Raw genomic sequence first — 9,374 nt, forward strand, 5'->3', positions numbered from 1 at the left:
GTAAAAATAATAGTCCTCTGCATGAAACAAACAAAAAAATTATAACAGTTGAATTCGTTTTAGGCTAGCAAATGCCTAGCCTAAAGTGGGGTTTGCTGTCTGTTTATGTATGAGTGGCTTGCCCTGTCGGGGAGTGTTGTTAGCTTGCTTGTCTGAGTTGGTAATTCCTTGATTGGGGATATTGTTTATTTCTAGATTGTTGGTTTAATATTGAACTTGGCATTGCTCTCTGCTTATCTAGGTGTTGATTGCTGGTGAGGAGGTGTTTTGGTCTTTTTGTTTCCTTTTGGTCTTTCTGATTGTCTCTTTTGAATGATGTGGAGATGTTGTTTATCTCGATGTGCCTGTTGTTGGCTCTTTCCCAAATGAAACAGTCATTGATTCCATGCAGTGTCCTGAATGCCAAACCATGACAACATACTGTATATTTTTAAAATTATGCAAAGTAGGTTGAATCTCACAAAACCTCACGTGAGCAATAATTCTCCTAGTTTTAGCTATCTTGTATAATTTGAGCCATTTTAATGCTCCAGTATTTACAGTAATGAGATAGCCAGGGGCATCACATGTGTCATACCACTTGTGGGAGCTGCTTGGCTGATCCCTGTCTTCAATCTAAAGTACTTGCTGTAAGGTGGACTAATAGTTGCAAGTTTTATTTCAGATGTATTTTAATATTCTTGTATTCAGTCCTCTGCTTTCCTTCGTCCCGGCTCTTGTTGCAAAATTGTGAAAAAGGAAAGGTAGTCTAAAAAACTATTAAAGAATTTACATAGGGACATGGTCTTTTGCGTGCATAGCTGACTTCTGCTTGCACTAATTTTAACTCTTCAAAGTTCTTTGCACAATCTAATTTAGTGGAAGCAATTTTGTTTGGTTTATAATGAATCGAAGTGGTTGTAATGTACTTTCAGATGTTAAGAAGGTCGAATAGGTAAGTACCAAAGAGCCCAGTCTTAATTAAAAGCATGATATAAGTATCCAACTGTAGTTTTGATGGGAGAGTGTGTGGAATTTCACAGCATCCCATAATCTGCAGAGGATGACTTCTTAGGGGCTTATTAAACAAATGCTCTGGACATTATATTGGCATGTGATAACATTAGGGATGATATTCAGGGTCCCATTTTCAAGATAGGTTGTTCCTAGTGTGGGAAGTCAGCCCCCCAGAGAAGGAAATATTAAAAGGGCAGAAAAATATATTTTCTCAAAGGATCTTAAAAGAGGCAGAAAAGCATGTCCAGTTTTCTTAATAGCCCCAAGTCTCCCTCCCCCAAGCAGAAACCAGCTCTGTACAAATGCAGATGTAAATAATCCAGGAAGGTTGGAAGCCCCCAGCTAGAAGATTAAGAAGACAAAGATACCTAAAATCTACATATCCCACCCAAAGTCTAAGACAGGACATAATAGGATTAACTCACAGATGCCAAAGGGCACACCCAGACTCAGGTCAGAATACATGACACAGGAAATACAAAGCCTCAAACAGGAACAGGAAACAACTCCAAACAAAAGGCTCCAGAGGGTATAAAAACCCACTCCCTACATGTGCTCTTTCTCTTTTTTCCACAGCCATCTTCCTGTCTGGCTCTCCTCTTCAATAAACTGCAACCTTCTTTCTAAAGCAGTTGCCATGTTTATTCCCAGCTTGGACTGAATCACAATGAAGACTTTTCTTTCAACACTAGGTTTATTTGTTTGCATCTTCAACTAGTGGGGAGTTGCCAATATGCAAAATATTGACTATATTGAGACCAAAAGCCTCATTATAAAGTAGCAACTTTCTGTATTCCTAATGTTGAATATTGGTCCCTCACTGGTTTTTTGTTACATATGCAATAAATTGCTTTCGTCTCCATATTACAGCATAACATTATTATCTGCTGGGCTCCAGAGTAACAAACAAACAAAAAAGGAGCTGAGATCACTAAAGGGAAGAATGAGTAATAAGCTAATTCAGAGTCACAATACAGTTTTTTTGCAAATGTCTCAGGGAGACAGCAGTTAATTACTTTCCAGGGCTGATAATTTGTACAGCATTTTCTATAATATTAAATTCACTTTATCAAACAGCTTAATAGCAGACCGAGACCTAGCTATAGAGAGATATATATATAAAAGAATAATCTCCCTGACTCACTAAAAGCCAAGCTAGATACTACTTTAATTGCATGAATTTGGCAATCACTTACATTTTTATTATATAACCCTGAGCATCTTCCTTAGGAAGACTGAGCAATCTCCAAGCTGGAGCAGAGACAGAGGTTAAAAAAAAAGAGATGGAAAGGATTAAAGAGAAGATACTGGAGAGAAACAGTTCAAATGGTGGGAAGATGTTTCACCTTTCTTTCTAATTACTTATTCCTTCTGTGGGAAGTCAGCCCCCCAGAGAAGGAAGTATTAAAAGGGCAGAAAAATATATTTCCTCAAAGGATCTTAAAGAGGCAGAAAAGCATGCCCAGTTTTTCTTAATAGCCCCAAGTCTCCCTCCCCCAAACAGAAACCAGCTATGTAGAAATGCAGGGTTCTACATTTAGGCAAGAAAAACCAAATGTACAGGTATAGTATAGGGGGTACCTTGCTCAATGGTAGTAACTGTGAGAGGGAACTCTGAGTCCTAGTGGACGATCACTTGGATATGAGCCAGCTGTGTGCTGCAGCTGCCAAAAAGGCCAACACAGTGCTGGGCTACATTAACAGAGGGATAGTATCAAGATCACATGAAGTATTAATACCACTTTACAATGCCTTAGTAAGGCCACACTTGGAATCCTCCATCCAGTTTTGGTCACCACGATGTAAAAAAGATGTTGAGATTCTAGAAAGAGTGCAGAGAAGAGCAACAAAGATGATTAAGGGACTGGAGGCCAAAGCATATAAGGAAAGGCTGCTGGAATTGGGTATGTCTAGTTTAATGAAGAGAAGGACGAGGGGGGACATGATAGCAGTCTTCCAATATCTCAGGGGCTGCCACAAAGAAGAGGGAGTCAAGCTATTTTCCAAGGCACCTGAGACAGGACAAGAAGCAAGGGATGGAAACTAATCAAGGAGAGAAGCAACCTAGAACTAAGGAGAAACTTCTTGACAGTTAGAACAATTAACCAGTGGAACAACCTGCCTCCAGAAGTGGTGAATGCTCCAACACTGGAAGTTTTTAAGAAGAGACTGGACAGCCATTTGTCTGAAATGGTATAGGTTTCCTGCCTGAGCAGGGGGTTGGACTAGATGACCTCCAAGGTCCCTTCCAACTTTTTATTATTATTATTATTATTATTATTATTATTATTATTATTATTATTATTATTATTATTATTATTATTATTATTATTATTATTATTATTATTATTATTATTATTAAGACAAAGACACCTAAAATCTACATAGCTCACCCAAACTCTAAGAGTCATCAGCCTCAGCCCCAGGGAAACAGGATATGACCTTTGGGACATAATAGGATAAACCCATCACCATCAGAATACCAGAAAGGCACACCCAGACTCAGGTCAGAATACATGACACAGGAAATAGCCTCAAACAGGAACAGGAAACAACTCCAAACAAACGGCTCCAGAGTGTATAAAAACCCACTCCCTACATGTGCTCTCTTTTTTTTCTTCCAGAGCCATCTTTCTGTCTGGCTCTCCTCTTCAATAAACTGCAACCTTCTTCCTAAAGCAGTCGCCATGTTTATTCCCAGCTTGGACTGAACCAGGATGAAGACTTTTTTTTCAACACTTCAAAGTCTCAGCATTAAATGAAGAACATACTTCTAACAATTCTCACTATTTGTGGGGAGGGGGAGGGAGAAAAAGAGGGAAGCTAGCACATTTATCGTGCATTTTCAGCAGGTAACAACTGAACTCTTAAGCCTCAATTATGCTGACACAATTAGCCTTAAAAAGACTTTCAGCAAAGTTCCCACAGGGTAGAAGTGACCACCATCCATATCTGCACCACCACCACCACAGCTCATCATATAGATATTGACAGGTTTTCCTTGCTTTGCCTTGGTGACCTGTGGCCCAAAGCGCCTATCATCCCCTTCCTGATTCTGATTTGCCTGTTCTAGCAATATAAACAGAGTAGCAAAATGAACCCCAAATGTACATACTGATATTAATTTTGGATTCAGTTTTCTGAAGTTGATTGGGTTATGTGAATGGTCTTCATGCAGCAATAGCACTTAGAATTATATACTGCTTCACAATGCTTTACGGCCCTCTCTAAGCGGTTTACAGAGTCAGCTTATTGCCCCCCAACAATCTGGGTCCTCATTTTATCGACCTCGGAAGGATGGAAGGCTGAGTCAACCTTGAGCCGTTCAGGATCGAACTGCTGGCAGTCGGCAGAATTAGCCTGCGATACTGCATTCTAACCTCTGCGCCATCACGGCTCAGTAATACAATGTAATACAGTGTAACTCAGCAATCATGTAACACAGCGATAGCTTTGGGTTCAAGGACGTAGGTGTTCTGGGCTCCTTTTTTCTATTTGCATCTCTTTCTTGCCTCACAATTTTTGTTAGGCAGCCATAGTATTATTTGTTCCATTCTTAGCTCTTTGCAGACTTAATCAGTATTTTTCACTTGCCCAGAGCTGGAAGCTTAGCCAGCATTCTTATGTCATCTGCTGAAGAGCAGAATCATCGTGTCCTGACCACAATCAACCATAGCAGAACCTAATATAAGCAGTCTGAGGAAGCAAAAAGTTGTACGCGAACATTGCACAGGTAGTCCTTGACTTATGACCACAATTGAGCCCCACGTTTCTATTGTTAAGTGAGACACTTGCTAAGTGAATTTTGACCCACTTTATGACCTCTCTTGCCTCAGCTTTTAAGTGAATCACTGCAGTTGACAAGTTAATAACCCAGTTGTTAAGAGAATCTGGCTTCCCCGTTGACTTTGCTTGTCAGAAGGTCGCAAAAGGGGATCACGTGATCTTGGGATACAGCCATAAGTATGAGCCAGTTGCCAAGCATCCGAATTTTGATCGCACGATTGTGGGGATGCTGGAAAGGTCATCCCTGTGAAAAAGGTCATGTCACTTTTTTTTCAGGACCGTTGTAACTTTGAACAGTCACTAAACGAACGTATTTGGAAGACTACCTGGACCGGGGAGAGCGGTGTGCTATGGGGTTGTGTGAAGTCAGCCCCTCAGAGAAGGAAATATTAAAAGGACAGAAAAATATATTTCCTCAAAGGATCTTAAAGAGCAGGAAAGCATGCCCAGTTTTCTTAATAGCCCCATCTTTCCCTTCCCCAAGCAGAAACCAGCTCTATAGAGATGCAGATGTAAATCCAGGGAGCTAGGAGATTAAGAAGACAAAGACCTAAAATCTACATACCCCATCCAAACTCTAAGAGTCATCAGCCCCAGGGAAGCAGGATATGACCTTTGGACATAGTAACATTGACCCATCACCATCAGAATACCAGAAAGGCACACTCAGACTCAGGTCAAAGTTCATGCCACAGGAAACAACTCCAAACAAAAGGCTCCAGCGGGTATAAAAACCCACTCCCTACATGTGTTCACTCCTTTTTTTTTTCCTGCCAGAGCCACCTTCCTGTCTGGCTCTCCTCTTCAATAAACTGCAACCTTCTTTCTAAAGCAGTCGCCGTGTTGTTCATCCCCGGCTTGGACTGAACCATGATGAAGACTTTTCTTCCAACAGGGTCGCAAAGAATTGGACACAACTTAGCTATTGAGCAACAACAACAACAAAGGCAAGCCATTAAAACCTGCCTTCTTTAATTTAATCCTGGTAATGAATGTGAATTAGTATAATTTAATATTGGTAATGAATTCTATGCCACTGGATCCAAAACATCTCCAAGCAGCATAACAAACATTTCCTGTGGGCTCCTCCTTTTGATGAATCAGAACAAACTTCTATGGGAAGTATGGTTACTGTTCCACTGCTGAGGGTACCCTCCTTGGGGTAGGTTTTAAGCAAATCTCTTTTTTTCTTTCTTTAGAGAAATATTAAATGGCCTTTTCAGTGGCAGCGGTAAGCCGGCGGAGGAAGAGGCTTTAAAGAGGCTTAATGGTAACACACATAAGACCCATTTTTGCAAAGAGTTGGGAAGACAGCGGCTATTTGCCTTTTGCGGAAGGGCCATTTTCTGCCATTTCAGAAACCATGTTATTAAAGAGCTTAATAGCATGCGAGGCCTAGCTGCGGAGCTTTAAAAATGAATACTCTTCAAAACTTTTTTTGAGCCTGTAATTTCTCACTAAAAGCCAAACTGGTTGTTACGTTAATTGCACGAATTCAGCAAGCATTATGTTAATAGCAACTCTGGGGAAACCCGAGCAATCTCCTGACTAGGTGGGTGGGGATAAAAATAAAATTTAAAAAAAAGAAAAGAAAAAAAAGATGCTTTTCTTCTTCTCCCGGCCATCTCTTCTCCCTTCCTCCCACCCCACAAAAAAAAACTCTGAAAAGGCTTCTATTCTATTCTATTCTATTCTATTCTATTCTATTCTATTCTATTCTATTCCATTCCATTCTCTATTCTGTTCTGTTCCGTTCCATTCCATTCCATTCCATTCCATTCCATTCTATTCTATTCTATTCTATTCTATTCTATTCTATTCTATTCTATTCTATTCCATTCCATTCCATTCTCTATTCTAATTTCTATTCTATTCTATTCCATTCTCTATTCTGTTCTGTTCCGTTCCATTCCATTCCATTCCATTCTCTATTCTAATTTCTATTCTATTCTATTCTATTCTATTCCATTCCATTCTCTATTCTAATTTTTATTCTATTCTATTCTATTCTATTCTATTCTATTCTCTATTCTAATTTCTATTCTATTCTATTTTATTCCATTCTCTATTCCATTCTCTATTCTATTCTATTCTATTCTATTCTCTATTCTAATTTCTATTCTATTCTATTCTATTCTATTCTATTCTATTCTATTCTATTCTCTATTCTAATTTCTATTCTATTCTATTCTATTCTATTCTATTCTATTCTATTCTATTCTATTCTATTCTATTCTAATTTCTATTCTATTCTATTCCATTCTCTATTCTGTTCTGTTCTGTTCTGTTCCGTTCCATTCTATTCTATTCTATTCTATTCCATTCCATTATCTATTCTAATTTCTATTCTATTCTATTCTAGTTCTAATTCTAATTCTATTCCATTCCATTCCATTCTCTATTCTAAATTTATCCTATCCTATCCTATCCTATCCTATCCTAGGGTCATGTGATCGCCATTTACGATCTGCCTCGTGGCCTTCTGATAAGCAAAGTCAATGAGGGAGCCAGATTCACTTAATGACTGCATGAGTCACTTAACAGCTGGAGTGACTCACTTAACAACCACGGCCAGAGGTCACAAAATGGGGCATGTCCCACTTAACTGCCTTGCTTAGCAATGGAAATTTTGGAATCAGTTGTAGTCAGTAAGTCAAGGACTACCTGTAACACTTTCACAAAAAAATACCTGTGGTTGGGAGAGAGAAGGGGGAAAAAAGGTGCTTTTCTCTCTCGTGATGGTGATTCCGGCTTTCTTTCTTTGGATTTTTTTCTCTCTTTTTTTGTAATGGAAATAATGCCAATGAACTGAGTGCAACTAAACATATGTCTTGTCGGTCCCTGACTCCCAAGGTTGTGCTGTGCCAATGGCAAGAAGAACTTCGCCTCTCTTTGATGTGAATCCCATAGATACTACTGGTTTTCATGTCCTCCCTTAATCAGACGATTAGAACAGCTTTTGGCAGATGATTATCACACAGTTAAGAATCTGAAGTTGGCACCTTGGCGAAATGTCGGCTCTCCAATTCTGGGCCAAATGGAAGGTGTTTAGCCAAGGTTCAGGTGCGGGAACTGACCCAGAGCAATCTCCTTGCTGTCTCCTTTAAGAGGCAGAGCAAAAATGGGCCAAGAAGAGCAAAGTGTCATGGTTCAGATAGATGAAACCCACTCCCAATAAGTTCTCCAATTAGCCTGAAATGCTGCTTTCTCCCCAGCTCCCCAGCCCGCCAAAATGTTATCAGTTTGTCCTTGGGTTCCCACAGAGCAGTGTTATTATTATTATGGCTAGCTGAGCTCAAGCACTCACCCCAACCCCCCTTCTGCACCTGATTTCTAAATAGAAGAAAAAGCATGTTAAAAGCAAAGAGAAAATGGCTGCCATTTTCATCCGTTGTCAGAGCAGGAACATCCCACGTTTACAGCGTCGACACAAAGCGCGTTGACCCTTTCCTAATTCCGTTTCATTTGGGAGGAAAATAGGAGGAAGGTGTGGCGGATGTGTCCTCCGCTTTGAGTTATTGGTAGAGAAACAGTTTGGTCTAGTCAGCAGGGGCAGGCGACCTTGGCTCTTTTATGACTCGTGGACTTCAACTCCCAGAATTCCTGAGCCAGCCATGCTGAGGGGAAAGGGAGAGGTTTCCAAGCTGAGCCATGCTGGCTCAGGAATTCTGGGAGTTGAAGTCCACGAGTCATAAAAGAGCCAAGGTTGCCTACCCCTCGTCTAGTGGCTATGGCACCAGGCTAGAAAGTAGAAGACCATGAGTTCAAGCCTCGTCTTAGCTATGAAAGCTGTCTGGGTGCCCTTGGGCCAATCACTCTCAGCCCAGCACACCTCGCAGGGTTGTTGTTGTGGGGAGAATAGGAGGAGGAAGGTGTGCTGGATAGGTTTGCCGCCTTGAGTTATTCGTAAAAACAATAAATGTGGAATATGAACCAACACACAAACGAAGGGAAAAACAGTTGTGTTTTAAAGAGAAACCCAGGCAATTGCTTTGCCCAATACCCTCCCACTTTTTGCTTGTTCCAAACAGCTCTATGCAGGATTTTTATTTGTCTCATGGAGGCCACAGCCCATATTTCGCTGCTTGTAGGCTTCCTGAGCATCAGGCAAGAAAAAGAATTTTGCACGCCTGATATTCCCAAACCGTTGAGGGAAATGACATGTAAGGGAGGAAACACTTTTGGGGAAATGGATAAAGTTTTTTGGGGGGGGCAAAGCATGGAGAGAAAGGGGTTGGAAAGGAGATTGTTCCTTTCCCTTCCCTCCACCGTTTCCTTCTGCACCCCATTCCCTTAGTTCAGTGGTTCTCAGCCTGTGGTCCGTGGACCTCTGTGCAGGGGGGGGCGGCAATGATGCCATCACAGGGGGTCTGCGAAGGCTTGAAGAAATATGATGATGATGATGATGATGATGATGATGATAATAATAATAATAATAGTAATAATAGTAATAATAGTAATAATAAAGTTGGAAGGGATCTTGGAGGTCATCTAGTCCAACCCCCTGCTCAGGCAGGAAACCCTAACCATTTTGGACAAATGGCTGTCCAGTGTCTTCTTAAAAACATCCAGTGTTGGAGCATTCACCGCTT

The sequence above is a fragment of the Protobothrops mucrosquamatus genome, unplaced genomic scaffold (genome assembly GCF_001527695.2).
Source record: "Protobothrops mucrosquamatus isolate PMUCROS unplaced genomic scaffold, P.Mucros_1.0 scaffold4275, whole genome shotgun sequence".
NCBI classification, from domain to species: Eukaryota; Metazoa; Chordata; class Lepidosauria; order Squamata; family Viperidae; genus Protobothrops; species Protobothrops mucrosquamatus.